The sequence below is a fragment of the Physeter macrocephalus genome, chromosome 16, assembly GCF_002837175.3.
Source record: "Physeter macrocephalus isolate SW-GA chromosome 16, ASM283717v5, whole genome shotgun sequence".
Classification (NCBI taxonomy): domain Eukaryota; kingdom Metazoa; phylum Chordata; class Mammalia; order Artiodactyla; family Physeteridae; genus Physeter; species Physeter macrocephalus.
Window position 1 is genome coordinate 70997791 of NC_041229.1, and position 12500 is coordinate 71010290.

Sequence of the window (12500 nt, forward strand, 5' to 3'; positions counted from 1 at the left end):
TTTGTATTTCTGCAGTGTCTGTTGTTACTTCTCCTTTTTCATTTCTAATTCTATTGATTTGAGTCTTCTCCCTTTTTTTCTTGATGAGTCTGGCTAATGGTTTATCAATTTTGTTTATCTTCTCAAAGAACTTGCTTTTAGTTTTATTGATCTTTGCTATTGTTTCCTTCATTTATTTCTGATCTGATCTTTATGAAATCTTTCCTTCTGCTAAATTTGGGGTTTTTTTTGTTTTTCTTTCTCTAATTGCTTTAGGTGCAAGGTTAGGTTTTTTATTCGAGACGTTTCCTGTTTCTTAAGGTAGGACTGTATTGCTATAAACTTCCCTCTTAGAACTGCTTTTACTGCATCCCATAGGTTTGGGGTCATCGTGTCTCCATTGTCATTTGTTTCTAGGTATTTTTTGATTTCCTCTTTGATTTCTTTGTCTCTTGTAACAGTCTTTATTTTGAAGTCTATTTTATCTGATATGAGTATTGCTACTCCAGTTTCTTTTCATTTCCATTTGCATGAAATACCTTTTTCCATCCCCTCACTTTCAGTCTGTATGTGTCCCTAGGCCTGAAGTGGGTCTCTTGTAAGGCAGCATACATACGGGTCTTGTTTTTGTATCCATTCAGCCAGTTGTGTCTTTTGGTGGGAGCATTTAATCCATTTACATTTAAGGTAATTATTGATATGTATGGTCCTATTACCATTTACTGAATTGTTTCGGGTTTTTCTTGTAGGTCTTTTCCTTCTCTTGTGTTTCTTGCCTAGAGAAGTTCTTTTAGCTTTTGTTGTAAAGCTGGTTTGGTGGTGCTGAACTCTCTCAGCTTTTGCTTGTCTGTGAAGGTTTTAATTTCTCCATCAAATCTGCATGAGATCCTTGCTGGGTAGAGTAATTTTGGTTGTAGGTTTTTCTCCTTCATCACTTTAAATATGTCCTGCCACTCCCTTCTGGCTTGCAGAGTTTCTGCTGAAAGATCAGCTGTTAACCTTATGGTGATTCCCCTGTGTGTTATCCGTTGTTTTTCCCTTGCTGCTTTTAATATGTTTTCTTTGTATTTAAGTTTTGATAGTTTGATTAATATGTGTCTTGGCGTGTTTCTCCTTGGATTTATCCTGTATGGGACTCTCTGTGCTTCCTGGACTTGATTGACTATTTCCTTTCCTATATTAGGGAAATTTTCAACTATAATCTCTTCAAATATTTTCTCAGTCCCTTTCTTTTTCTCTTCTTCTTCTGAGACCCCTATAATTCGAATGTTGGTGCAATTAATGTTGTCCCAGAGGTCTCTGAGACTGTCCTCAGTTCTTTTCATTCTTTTTTCTTTATTCTGCTCTGCAGTAGTTATTTCCACTATTTTATCTTCCAGGTCACTTATCCGTCCTTCTGCCTCAGTTATTCTGCTACTGAGCCCATCTAGAGTATTTTTCATTTCATTTATTGTGTTGCTCATCGTTGCTTGCTTCCTCTTTATTTCTTCTAGGTCCTTGTTAACTGTTTCTTGCAATTTGTCTATTCTATTTCCAAGATTTTGGATCATCTTTACTGTCATTATTCTGAATTCTTTTTCCGGTACACTGCCCATTTCCTCGTTAGGTCCGGTGGGTTTTTACCCTGCTCCTTCATCTGCTGTGTGTTTTTCTGTCTTTTCATTTTGCTTACTGTGTTTGGGGTCTCCTTTTTGCAGGCTGCAGGTTCGTAGTTCCCGTTGTTTTTGGTGTCTGCCCCCAGTGGCTAAAGTTGGTTCAGTGGGTTGAGCAGGCTTCTTGGCTTGGGGGACTAGTGCCGGTGTTCTGGTGGATGAGGCTGGATCCTGTCTTTCTGGTGGGCAGGTCCACGTCTGGTGGTGTGCCTTGGGGTGTCTGTAGCCTTATTATGATTTTAGGCAGCCTCTCTGCTAATGGATGGGACTGTAGTCCTGTCTTGCTAGTTGTTGGGCATAGGGTGTCCAGCACTGTAGCTTGCTGGTCGTTGAGTGAAGCTGGGTCTTGGTGTTGAGATGGTGATCTCTGGGAGATTTTCGCTGTTTGATATTACGTGGACCTGGGAGGTCTCTTGTGGACCAGTGTCCTGAAGTTCGTTCTCCCACCTCAGAGACACAGCCCTGATGCCTGGCTGGAACACCAAGAGCCTTTAATCCACATGGCTCAGAATAAAAAGGAGAAAAAATAGATAGGAAAGAAAGAAAGGGAGGAAGGAAGGAAGGATGAAAGGAAGAAAGGAAGGAAGGAGGAAAGGAGGAGAGGAAGGAAGGAAGAAAGGGAGGAAGGAAGGGAGAAAGGAAGAAAGAAAGAAAGAAGATAAAATAAAGTAAGAAAATAAAGTTATTAAAATAAAAAATAATTATTAAGAAGAAAAATTTTAAAAAGTAAAAAAAAAACCAAAAAACAAAAAAGGTGTCTGTCAGAACCCTAGGACAAATGGTGAAAGCAAAGCTATACAGACCTAATCTCACACAGCAGCACACACATACACACTCACAAAAAGAGAAAAAGAGGAAAATAATAATATATCTTGCTCCCAAAGTCCAAATAATATATCTTGCTCCCAAAGTCCACCTCCTCAACTTGGGATGATTCGCTGACTATTCAGGTATTCCACAGATGCAGGGCACTTCAAGTTGATTGTGGAGCTTTAATCCGCTGCTTCTGAGGCTGCTGGGAGAGACCTCCCCCTCTCTTCTTTGTTCACACAGCTCCTGGGGTTCAGCTTTGGACTTGGCCCTGCCTCTCCGCCTAGGTCGCCCGAGGGCGTCTGCTCTTCGCTCAGAGAGGACGGCGTTAAAGGAGCAGCTGATTCGGGGGCTCTGGCTCACTCAGGCCAGAGGGAGAGAGGGGTACGGATGCGAGGCGAGCCTGCGGCGGCAAAGGCCGGCATGACATGTCACCAGCCTGAGGTGCGCCGTGTGTTCTCCTGGGGAAGTTGTCCCTGGATCCCGGGACCCTGGCAGTGGCGGGCTGCACAGGCTCCCGGGAGGGGAGGTGTGAAGAGTGACCTGTGCTCCCACCCAGGCTTCTTGGTGGTGGCAGCAGCAGCCTTAGCGTCTCATGCCCGTCTCTGGTGTCCGCGCTGAAGCCGCGGCTCGCAACCGTTTCTGGAGCTCCTTTACGTGGCGCGCCTAATCCCCTCTCCTCTTGCACCAGGAAACAAAGAGGCAAGAAAAAGTCTCTTGTCTCTTCGGCAGCTCCAGACTTCTCCCGGACTCCCTCCCGGCTAGCCGTGGCGCACTAGCCCCTTCAGGCTGTGTTCACGCAGCCAACCCCAGTCCTCTCCCAGCTTCCGACCGAAGCCCAAGCCTTCTTGCCTTTTGGAAGGTCTGAGGTCTTCTGCCAGCGTTCAGTGGGTGTTCGTTCTATAGGAGGAGTTCCACGTGTAGATGTATTTCTGATGTATCTGTGGGGAGGAAGGTGACCTCCGCATCTTACTCTTAAGCCATCTTCTCTCTCTGGAAAGTTACTTTTATAATGTGCATAGGCTTTATGTTTGTGTATATATATTACCTTGAAGTGCTAGACAACATTTTTTCTGTACACTAATATCAGATAGTTTAGTTTTCTGTACACTAATATCAGTTAATGTTTAGTCCATTGGAAATGTGGCCATTATAACTTTACATCCATACTTTTGTGCCTATAAGTTCCTAGTATTTTTAATCATTCACTTTCATTTTGTGATGTGTCTAAACTGAGGGTGAGATTAAAAGTTGTGTTCCATGGTGATTTCTAATTGCTTGGGATAATTATCTGAGATTAACCTCATACTTCACTGGGATGTTCTCTCTTTTTCTTTTGCCTTGTGCTGTGGTTACACATTACTGACTGTGGTTTGAGAGCCAGTTCTTTTCTTAAAGCCCCAAGGGAGAAAATGTGGTTGCTATCTGTGTCATAACTGTGTGAATGGCTTGGGCTCTCAGGGGCATCATTAGGGATCTCAGTGGAGAGCATGCTGTCTCTTTTAGCCTATCATGAATCTGGCATGGTGTGAGGGAGGGTACATTTGGAACATTGTTCTTTCCTCTGCTCTTGTTTTCCTGAATATAGTTCTCATGTTGGGCCCAATAGAAAACTGGAGGTATATTTAGCCTGACAGTAACAATTCCAAAAAAAAAAAAAGACAATACAATGTACTTCAAATAAGGAACTTTACTTCTGTTTCAGAAACAAAGCAAAACCAAAATCAGAACACACATAGATGCAAAACGTGCTTCATCAAAATCCATACTATACCTTAAATCTAATCTGAGGAGGTAGACTGTAGATTCAGATTTCCCTTCTCTACTTATTACACTTGAATAAATTTCACTTGAATGAACTAGTTATTCTAGCAAACTTCTGACTTCTGCACCATCTTTTTAGGAGTTATTGATTATTTAATTTTTGCTGACCCAGTAGGGCCAACTCACTTTGATGAAAGCTTGTAGGTGTGTTGATGGTTTTACACTCTGACACCTGTCCTGTGATGTTTGTATTTGGGTTACAAATTTGGGATTTGACCTTATCTGTTAGGTATGGAAAAGAAATGAAAGAACTAGATAGAAATTTATAAATTGTGACACTGATGTGTGAAAGAAATACTTCTATGTTCAATAGTGATTCATTCTGAATACTACATTTACCTAGTATATTTGTATACATCTTAGTGCAGAAAGAAAGAAATTATAATAGGCCAAGGGTTATCAATTAATTTGTTCTCTATGGCAGTTGTTGAACAGCGAAAGCATGGGATTTGGACCTGGATTTAAATAATTGTTCTGCAATTTACTTGTAGTATCCTTAAGCCTTTCTCATCAGTTTCTCATCAATAAATTGGGGATAATATTACTATAATTGTCATAAACTTTGGAAGGATTAAATGAGGTATTATTTGCATCTCTTTTTCTACTTGAAATAGTTCTCTATAGTACAAAAGGCATTTCTCTGTGTGTGTGATTTGATTTAATTGTATGTAGATAATTTTATAATTCACTCCCTTTTCAGGGATGTCAGAATGCAAGAAGAACCGGAGTCCTTTCTAACCAGTCCCTAGCAGCTGATTAAACACTGTATAGGAGAACTGGGAAATATGAAAGATGGCAAATGAAATCCTGGCAGAGAGAATAGTCTAATCCCAAAGGCCATTTTCAACAATAGCCTGGGCCCTATGCCTAGTACTTAGAGGGGCCTGTGGTACGACACTCCTGCCCCTCACTGTACCATTCCCAGAATCTTATTTGTTAATGCTTGGCTTTATTAATAAAGTCTTGACCACTTGTTTGGCACTGCATATGGTTGGTTGTGATTTCCAGCTGCCCTTTGGGCTAAAGTGTAAACAGTAAGTAGATTGTTATGTTCTTCTATTAAGCTTAAAGCTGTGATCTCATGTCTGTACCACATATGTCTGCAACCAGAAATATATCCTTTTCCTGGTCTCATGGAAGAGAAGCAGCACTGTGTCTGAAAAGAATCTGAATTCATTAGTCTAAGAGCTTTCAACTTTTCTTTTTACTGAAACCAAAGACCAAAATAAAGGCATAAAAAGTCATGAGCATCATCAGTAGGATGTCAACATGACACCAAACAGCATAATATATTGTCAAGATGAACGTTTAATCTGGTGACTGAAATTTCTATACATTTGGCATTTTTGCAGAAGACAGAATGCAGGCAATAATCCAACAATCCAGTCACAAAGAGAACCTCAGTGCAGTGGATTTGAAATAAACACAACAGTTTGTCTGAGTGACTGAAAAATACCCATTGATAGAACTGGCTCCTAAATTCTGGCCCAATTGCTAGTGTGCTAGGTTAATTAGTATCAAATTTTTTGCTTTAATATGTTGATCGGGGGTGCTATTGTTATCGTTTGGTGGTGAGTTTTTCTTTTTCTTTATTTTTTAATTTATTTTTTCTTTTAAAATCAGTTTCAACTACTTGACATTACAGATGTTTCAACTATTCCCATGGTGTGAATGCTAGCTAAAACCCTGAAGTTCTAAGCTCTCTGGAAGAGGAAATTTATAATAATACCATTTTATACCATACAAACCAGATGCTTTTAGATGTATATTTGTAAATATTTGTTACTTATTCTTCACAGTAGTAATGTCCCCCATTTTCAGATGATGAAACTGTTTAAGTTTGTTTGTTTAAACAACTTGTCAAGGTCACTGAGTCCGGATTCATACCTACAGCCACCTCCATTCTTGGCATCTTCCAGCTATGTCACGCTGCTTCTGCCTCTTTATAACTGATTTTATAAGATAGTTTTTGGCCTCTAAAATATGCAGTATTTCTGAGAAATAATACTAATAATTAATTGCACTATCTTTTTTGCATGGTGCTTTATACTTTTCAAATTGATATTATGGCCATTAATTCATATATTCTACCTGACTACCATTTGAGGTAATCAGGATAAGTATTATTATCCCTATTTTAAAGATGAGTCAAATAACCCCAGAGAGGATAATGATTTTGCCTAATGTCATAATTTATTAGTGACAGAACCTGAACAAGAGTTAAAGTCTTCTTGCTCCCAATTTAGTGTTCCTGTGAAATCTCTGACTTCCCTAAGGGAGGCCTGACTGCAGAGCAGATCATTTTTGCAAGTGCAGCTCAGGAAAATTCCTCTTCAGCTAGGGCAGTAGGTAAAGTTTTTCTTTCTCTGAAAATGCAAGTCTTTAGGCCACCCAATTATTTTCTAGCAAAACTCACTGGGGAAGGGCTTGTCCTGTAAGTCCTGACATTTTTTTCAGGGAAAGAATATTAGCATAGGGTTATTTTTGCTGTGTATTGAGCTTAGCTAATTTCTGCTGGAGTCTTTTAGCTCAGGGTCTTGGTCCAGAAGCTGTTAAAACTTCTCTGGCCTAACTGGAATAGAGAAATTTCATGGAGGAGGAAGTTAAGTTTGAAAACAAAATTTTCTTAATAGTTAATTTGTTGGGTAAGCTGTGACGAAGTGAGAGGGTGGCAGGGACATATATACACTACCAAATGTAAATTAGATAGCTAGTGGGAAGCTGCCGCATAGCACAGGGAGATCACCTCTGTGCTTTGTGACCACCGAGAGGGGTGGGATAGGGAGGGTGGGAGGGAGGGAGACACAAGAGGGAAGAGATATGGGAACATATGTATATGTATAACTGATTCACTTTGTTGTAAAGGAGAAACTAACACACTATTGTAAAACAGTTATACTCCAATAAGATGTTAAAAAAAAAAAGAAAAAGAAAGTTTTTTTTTAAAAAAGAAAGTAAATTTTAAGAGACAAATTAAAAAAAAAAAAAAGAGTCATCTCAAAATCCTTCCTGCTTAAATTTGACAAATATTAAGTTTTTATGTGTACTTTTTGTCTATTTTGTTCTACTGACAAATTTATGTATTGTTTGGAATTGTTTGTTTTATAATACATTAATACATATTAAAGCATATTTTCCTTCCAAAAAAAAAAAAAACAAAATTTTCTTAATAGTTAATTTGTTGGGTAATGTGGTATGCCAGTAGCACCATATGGTAGGTGTGGTTTCTGAGTGTTGGTAGAAATACAAAAAACATTTAATAATTCTTCTTACCATCAAGGAACCCAGGAGAGACAGTGTGGTGATGGAAAAGAACACTGGGCTTGGTTATCAGAAGAGTTGGGTTTTGGTGCTAAGTCTTCCATGACTAGCTGTGGGATTTGGGGCAAATTTCTACCCTTCCCGATCAGTTCCCTCATCTGAAAAGTAAGGAGAAAGAACTAGATAACTATTTTTTTTTTTTTTTTTTTTTTTTTTTTTTGTGGTATGCGGGCCTCCCTCTGTTGTGGCCTCTCCCGTTTCGGAGCACAGGCTCCGGACGCGCAGGACCAGCGGCCATGGCTCACGGGCCCAGCCGCTCCGCGGCATGTGGGATCCTCCCAGACCGGGGCGCGAACCCGGTTCCTCTGCATCGGCAGGCGGACGCGCAACCACTGCGCCACCAGGGAAGCCCTAGATAACTTTTAAGGGTAATTTCATCCCTAAACTCTTTCAAATCTTATCTCTTGACCCCATTACAGAAAAATTAAGTGTTAAATTGTCTGGTACTAATAAGTTCAGAGGTAAGCAAAGACGCAGAGACTCACTGTTGGAGAGCTGACTTTAATAACTGAATAGTCCTTAAAAATAAAGTCCTAATTGGATTCATGAAAATTATTGGGTGTACCTAGACTAGTACTAGGTCAGGGCACAGTTCTTAGCTCTACCACTTACCATTTGTTTAACCGTAGGTAATTTATTTCACCATCCTGAATCTCAGTTTCCATATCTTTAATATAGCAATTACCTCCATTCACTTAAAAACCTTTACTGAGCATTAAGCATTATGCTAGATGCTGAGACTATAAGGTGGTCTTTTTTCTTTAGGTGCTCAAAGTGTGTCTCTGCCCAGGGACATTTGCAATTGAATTTTCTCTAGTAATGGAACCACAGAATCTTAGAGGTGGAAGAAATCTCAGATTTGGATTTGGAGTGTGAGCTTATGAGGGCAGAAACTTTACTTTGTTCACTGCTTTATCCCAAGAATCTACAACTGTGTCAGGCATGTACGTATACATACTGAATGAATTAATAAAAGAAGAATAGTGAGAAAAATAATATTTGAGTTACGTAGAGCCTTCCTTACCTGGAACCATGTGTTTACATGTTAGACTGGCGATGTGTCACTGCTTATGGGCATCTCTATGAATAGAGAGGTAAACAGGGATATCCTCTGTGGGCATAATCACACTGATTGCCTCTGCAGTGAAATGTCTGACTGTCATTCCTTGCATATGAATGTTGAAAGAATTTCATGTGTTAGTTCTGAGAAAGGGTGGATTTGTTTGTTGATCTCTGCTCCCCAGGAAGTTGTAGAGCTCTGAAGCAGCAGTTCCCTTTACTTTGTGGCGTAGAGTTCTTCAGCCATAACAAACTCTAGATAGACTTACCTGCTTTTGAAATATTTTCTTCCATTTTCAGACCCTAGCTGCCCCCACATCCTCGCCACCATGCACACAGCACACCGCACAGTGTTTCTACATAATCACCCTTTATTTTACTTTCTTCTGCAGAATTATGCTGTGCTGTATGGGAAAATTGCTTTATTTTCAGGGTTCTAGATTTTCTCTGGTTTTCCTTTGGCGTTTCCCTGAACAGTCATGGGGCTTGTTTTTCATGTGTCTGTGACACCACTGTGGTGTTGTACCGTTACAGAGATTGTTACACTGTCCAGATCCAGGGAGGAGGAGTAAAGTTAGGGAACATGGAGATGGAAAGCAACCACGAGGGCTTTTTTCATTACTTATTGTTTTACTTTCAAGCGGGAGATGTGGAGTTTCCTTAAAAGAGCAGAGAGAAATGAAACCTGTCATTCTTATGCTTCATTGTCTATTTTGCAATCACTGTTACCTTTTTTTCCTCTATAACACAAGAGGCTCTTCTTTTTATTTGTTTGTTTTAAGAGAAAACCATATGATACAAAGAAAGGAGCTTTGTTTTAGAGGACCTGGCCTTTAGTCCTGCCTTCTCCACTTCCTAGCTAAATAACTATAGAAAGTTATCTTCTCTGAGCCTTATTTGCAGAGGCTGATTTTGTAGAGATGATAATGCTACTGACTTCACCAAGTTGTTGTATGAGTTAAAAGAAATAATGTACAGGAAAATGCTTCATAAATTATAAATTATGAATTATATGCAAACCTACATCTCTTGCCTCCACTTTCTCCATCATCTCTCAATTATCAAGAATTTCTTGTTGCCTTTTTAAAGTAGAAATATAACTTGTATTTTTCTCCCTGACTTTTGCAATAGCCTAATCAAGTTTGAAAGATTTGGAAATCAACATTCTGTTTTCCAGTGTTTCCTCGGGATCTTCATCAGGCCATTTCTCTGACACACGGAACAGCTGTTGTGTGTGTCAGTCCAGAGGTGGTTGCATTTCACTGGTTCAAGATTACATGATTCTGGTGTAGAGTTGCAGAGCTTTTGCTAATAATGGTTGCTTACTCTGACGTATGCTATATAATTTGGTGTATTAATGAGAGGAAGTCAGGATGGATGCTTTATAAATCACAGAGACTTTGTGAAAATGGCACAACTGGCACACTCTAATTTTTTTCTAAAGAGAAATGCTTCTCAATTTTCTTTTCTTCTTATTTTTCCAGCAGCTTTGTATCTGCTGCTCAGGGATTTTTTTTCTACTATATGCAGACAAACTTCTTTCCATATCTCCTTTATTCAGTGTTTACAGCAGAAGTCACATGTGAGTTTTATAATTTTTTTAAGGTGTGAGAGTTGTTTAATCTTAGAACAACATCTATTGAGTGAAGGTAGTATTTTTAAAGTAGTCAAGGGAATGCTGACTCTGAATTGAAACTGCATGTATTTGGATCCTGACTCGGCTACTTATTAGCTGTGTGACCTTATGACAAGTCACTTAACTTTTTTGCTCCTCAGTTTCCTCTGTAAAATGGGTGTAACAATGATGTATCTACATCATTGGTCGTTATGAGGATTGAATTTATACGTGTGTGTGTGTGTGTGTGTATACTTATATAATATTAGCTGTTATTGTTATTATTACTGAAAACTTCCTACTATTAATGTATATTGGAGCCAGTCAATACATTATGAAGCCCTAGTATGTGCTTAGGATTCTGCCAGGTATCTTGGGGATACATATTATATGACACAATTTCGTCCCCCTCTAGAGGCTTGGTCGAGAGTAATGTAAGGCATATTTAGATGGTACAAATTGCCTGAGGATTTGCTGCAGGGCTCTTACATGGGTTGACTGATTGGGGACATAGAACATAAACAGAACAAGGAACTGACAAATACAAATCTGTCTTGATCAAGGTAAATGAGTGTTACAGAAATAATTGTAGTAGGAATGCAATGGTAGGCTGATATGTTCTTGAAAGGCTTTTGGAGGAGGTAAGATATTAGCTGAGCCTTGAGTGTGGAATCTGGAAATGAGAAGCAGTGTCACCGTGGGGGAGAAGGAGTAAGCAGTGGGAATGGGAACATCATAATGCCGTGGAAAGGGTGCAGCCAAACGGATCAGGGTTAAAGCTCTGGTGCTGCCTCTTACTGGCTTTGTGACCTTAGGTAAGTTACTTAATCTCCTAGAGCCTCAGTTTTCTGTACTATAAAATGGGGGTAATGATATTTACTTATTTAGGTTATTGTGGGTCTTAGAGCTAACCCATGTAAAGCAGCTAGCATAGTTCTTGGCACATAGCATTCAGTAAGTGTTGTAATTGGGAATAGAGTGTAAAAGTTAAATGTATGGGATTTAAAGTCAGGCAGGACAGGTTTGAGTCTTCTCTACCATTTACTAGCATTATAACCAAAGCCAAGTTACTCTGTGCTTCACTTAGCTCATCTGAAAATGGGGATAAATTAGTAGCTTCATTGTGGAATTTTTTGAAATTTAATGAGGTACTGTGAAGCATAAGTAATGAACATGGCACATAGTATGTACTCAATACACATTAGCCATTATGTTATTTTTATTAGTATATTCTCTCTCTTCTTCCTTCCAGGTATTTCTTTTGTGATTATTCATATTCTTTCATCCTTTCCTTCCCCTCTCTCTTCATTTACCTTCTTTCAACAGCATTTATCAGTGGTGGTTGTAGAGACTGAAAACAGAGACTTAAAGGAATGTGGAGGTAGAAGGTAACTGGTTAGCACCAGTCAGTACCACATGTCCAGCAGAGCACCAAGGACAAGATAAGAAAAGAGCAGCTAAGCACACATAAATACAAATGACAGGAGCATAAACATATATACAGTCTTCTGGATGACTCATCCTTCTTAAAGTCACTGGAGATTTTTTTCTTAAGGGAAATTCAGATCACATTACTCCTTTCATTAAATTCCTTCAATAATTTGCTATTTCCCTAAGGATAAAATCCAAACTACTTTGAATTGCATTTGAAATCCTTTCCAATCTGTCGTCAGCCCATCCTGCCAGATTTTTTTCCTGTTACTTCCCACTACACATCCCATATTCCAGCCACTTTAAAGTTCTTCTCCTTTGAATATAACCATATTCTTTTATAGCTTCTTGCCTTTGCACATCCTGGAATGTCCATTCCTCTTATTTCTGCTAGACAAACGTCTACTCATCTTTCAGGACTCAGTTAGATGGGACTTCTTTAATGCCTCTGATCCGTCCAAAATGAATTACATACTTCTTCCTTCCTTTGGGTTTCCACAATACTATTTATAGCTCTTTAGCAACTGGTCACTTACTATAGTACCTTGCGATAATTTATGTTCCATGCTCTCTAGACTATTAACTATTAGATGGTACTATCTTATTTATGTGCCTCTGTGTATTTGACAAGTCAGATAGTACTTGACAAGAGCAGGTAGTCAGTAAACATTTGCAGTCTATATGGTAGGGTAGTAGGCTCATGACTGACAACTTTTCTGGTTCACTAGCCAATTTTTAGGATTTCTTATATTAAGATTGCCTTAGAGTCATAGACTCATAGAATTTCAGTGTTGGAAATATACCTCATT

The 12500-nt window shown here is 39.1% G+C and overlaps 1 protein-coding gene across 9 annotated transcripts in view; it reads left to right on the forward strand.

The window, feature by feature from the left end:
• LOC114487977 (transcription factor SOX-6-like) overlaps positions 1–12500 on the forward strand; it is a 317754-nt gene that overhangs the window by 208329 nt on the left and 96925 nt on the right. Inside the window, exon 1 of one of the 9 annotated variants that reach the window (XM_055091354.1) lies at positions 1059–2885. The exons of the other annotated variants lie outside the window; for them this stretch is intronic. The gene's annotated coding sequence lies outside the window, so the exon portion shown is untranslated. Of the gene's footprint in view, positions 1–1058; positions 2886–12500 lie in introns of those variants that run through there. 9 annotated transcript variants of the gene reach the window in all.